Source organism: Dipodomys merriami, unplaced genomic scaffold (genome assembly GCF_024711535.1).
Source record: "Dipodomys merriami isolate MVZ:Mamm:240054 unplaced genomic scaffold, mDipMer1.0.p SCAF_3935, whole genome shotgun sequence".
Taxonomy (NCBI): Eukaryota; Metazoa; Chordata; class Mammalia; order Rodentia; family Heteromyidae; genus Dipodomys; species Dipodomys merriami.
In genome coordinates, this window is record NW_027205532.1 from 11,054 (window position 1) to 14,477 (window position 3,424).

The 3,424-nt window shown below is 45.2% G+C and overlaps 1 long non-coding RNA gene across 1 annotated transcript; it reads right to left on the reverse strand.

Moving 5' to 3' along the window:
* Positions 1-1,210: 1,210 nt before the first annotated feature.
* LOC138805456 (uncharacterized) lies at positions 1,211-3,407 on the reverse strand. Its single transcript, XR_011365543.1, has 3 exons — positions 3,214-3,407; positions 2,657-2,712; positions 1,211-1,322 (listed from the first exon to the last, which is right to left on the reverse strand). It is a non-coding gene; the product is annotated as an uncharacterized lncRNA (long non-coding RNA).
* Between the last annotated feature and the right edge of the window lie 17 nt (positions 3,408-3,424).

Here is a 3,424-nt window from a genome sequence, read left to right on the forward strand (position 1 = left end):
TGGCCAGAGACTGTTCATTGAATTTGCAGCCCCTTATTCTGCTGCAGATGTCAAATCAGAAGCCATCTATCCACCACAGGCAGCTTTATTAAATGTTCAAATTGGTTATGGAAGTGCCCTGCCCACCTGCACTGGCCTCTTTCCCTTACCCAGCTAAAAAGACTCCTTGCAGACACACCCTCATGGCTGCTTTGCCTGCTGTGATCTCAGCTCCTTTCCAAATGCTTGCCTTGGCAGCTTCCCCTCCATCGTGCCTGTGCCTCTCGGACTGGGTTCCCATGGTGGTTGGATATTGAGCTGCTTGTTAGAGGAGGAAACAAGGGCTGTTGTGTACAATGGCAGGCCTGAACTGGCCCTGAGGCAGGGCAGACGCTCTCCCAGGTGGGACTTGTCAGGGCCCAGGGCAGGCATCCTGTCACTGGGCCTTGGGTCACTGTGGTGAGCAGCGGTCACACTGGAACTTCTCTTTCTCAGAGAACAACAGGTTATATCTGACCAGATTGTCTTCTCTAGGGAATCTGGTTCTCCACCAACTCCTGGGGGATGCCTGGGGCTTGAGTCCATGCCAGGCTTCACTCCTGTCCAGAACTTTTCATTCCAGAAGTTTCAACCACTCAGCCAACCCCCCGCCCTTTGCTGCATTCTCTTCTCTGATTCTGTGGCTTACACTCTTCATTTTCTATGAACTGTGAGTTTCCCTTCTGGCTATCCTTGGTTCCTTCCCTTTAGTTTGATTGTGAATAGGGTCCTACTTTGCTTCTAGAAACTTCTTTCCTTCTACCTCTCATTTGGGGGATACTTTACTATACTTCTTTTGGGGGATTCAAGAGTGTTTATGAATTGTTTCTTAAGTGGGCAAACTGCACATACTCTTTAGAGCAGTTTGTGTGTGGGAGGGTGTGCGTACGTGCAGTTTGTGTGTGTGGGGGGGTGTGTACGTGTACATATGTGCTTCAACACAACTTCAGAAGAGAGGTTCCGCTCCTGATTTCCTGATTCAGAGAATGAGGTACAGAAGATTCAACCCTGAGTAGTGAACAGGGGAGGGCCAGGCAGCCTGAGCTCCAGACCTTGTTCTCTGTACATCACCATCTTATGTGACAATGGGACAAGTCTCAGTGTCAGAGCAGCAAAAGTACTGAGTTGAAACATTCAACCAGGGGAATCTTTTACAGATTATGCCCTCATGAAATGATCGATTTGGCAGGGGTTTGGAGTAACACATGTATGAATTTATTGTAGGAATGTATTAGATCAGTTCTCTTCTCCTCCGTCCTGAGGCTTTGGGATGGTTGCTGACTGGTTCACTTGCAGGAGTTTTCCTGTTCATAGCGCATGAGCAAAATGAGGGTGAGAAAGTGCACAGAGGAAACTGATCATTGACAATTATTTGAGCTCTTCTGCTCCCTCTATCTGATAGTGCCAGCGACTTCTTAACTGGCATGGACTGTTTGCTCTAAGATAGTTTCCTCTTTTCACACAAACTCACAAACTGGTGAACTGTCATACTGTGTCTTTTCAGGAGTATCCAAATGTAAGGCTGGCTGACAGCTAGTTTGTTGACTCCTAGAAGATAATAGCTATTGTCTCCGAACAGATTTGTTTCAAAGATTCTTTACCTGAGTTCTGGAACCACTTGTGAGGTGAAAGATCTCTATCAAGCTGGGAGGAAAGGCCACCATGTTGGGTGCAGCCTGCAGGGAGTAGACTCAGCCATTCTATTTGTACACCCTACATCTCTTTGTGGCTGTGGAGGACCAAAACTTTGAATGCCCTTTCACTATTTGCTGCAAAGTGTCCCAGGCTTTTCATATCTTACTTGCTGAATGGGTTTGAATGGTCAATGCAATCTAAGCTATACACATGGGAACTCAGATAAGCTATACAGGGAATTGTATTTAATCAAAGACTTCAAACAATAGAAATTAAGAGGCAATGGTGTGTTTGTACATTTAGGTTTCACTCTAAAAAAAATAAAACCAAACTGAACAAAAATTGATCTCAGTGCTTAAGAGGAAAATCTGCTTTTAACAATTTCAACAAAGGTTGATTCCCCCCCATCTTAAAAAGCCCCGTCAAACTAACTTCTTAATGATTTATTAACCAATGAGGAAATAATGAGGACTACAATTCCTTTGAATTGTATAAACCTGCATAAAAGATAGATCAAAATGACAGTCCAAGATAAATGAATGTTGAACTGATCTATTGAACTCTTCTAAAATACTCAGGTCGAAAAGAAGCCTAGATCCAGGCTACCTACTTGAACAATAAAAAGACCAGCTCTTGTTGGTTCCAGTTGAGGATGTGGATGGTATGCTTTAGGTCCAGGAGGAAGGTCAATCAGCTAAATATGTCAGAACCCTTGGAGCAGAGGGAGAGCTGTGTGGACAGGCCTTGGGTTTGACCTCAGAGCCTCACCCTGGGTAAGCTGGCCACCACCACTTGGCTGGTGCTCATCACAGCCTTATCTTTTGTGTTTTGAATCTGCTTTTTGTCTTGTCATGGTCTGATGAATATTTGTTAAGTTCTTGTTACTGCTGGTACCAGCTGCATGCCATGGCCATTATGGTAAAGAAGACACATGCTTTCGGCCCTTCAATGGTAAGATCTGGATGAGAAAAACCACTTATTCATCATGTATCGCTACACATACCTGTAATCCAAGCTACTTGGCAGATGAAGGTAGGAGAATTAGGATCTGCGGTCAGCCTGGGCAAAAGAAGAGATCTTATCTAAAAAAAGAAACTAAAAGCAAACAGAATGGGGGGTGTGGCTCAAGTGATAGAGGTCTTACCCAGCAAACATGAGACCCTGAATTCAATCTCCTACACTGCAAGAGAAGGAGGAGGAGGAGGAGGAGGAAGAGGAGGAAGGAAAGCAGAAGAAGAAGGTGGAGGAGGAGGAGAAGCAGCAACAGAAGACGGAGGAAGAGGAGAAAGAGGGGAGGAGGAAGAAGAGATGGGAAAGGAGGGAGAAGAGGAGGAAAGGAAGAGGAGTATGAGACGAGGAAGAAGTAGAAAGGAGAGGAAACAGAAGAGGAGGAGGAAGAGAAAAGATGAGTGAGTTATTTCCAGATAAAGAGAAGGCAGTTTGGGAATGGGGATATTCGATTAGCTCACAAATGGATTTACTGTTACAATAAACACACTATAACTTAAAGGCATCGGAAGTCATAAATACATGAGATACCCGTTATCCACTGAAACTCACAGCTTAGCAGCAGCTGTCCACCTTGTGGTCATGTGGCTGACTTGGGGCTTCTAACTGCGGCCCACTGCCCGAGTTTTGAGAGCAAAGCCTCCTGCATAGTCCTGGCCTGGGAAAAGATCCAAATGCAAAGTTCTAAGTGGAACGAGCAGGGTCATCCATCTAGAGAAGGACTGGTGTTCTGTCCACTGCATCCTGTCTTCCCTTCAGAGTA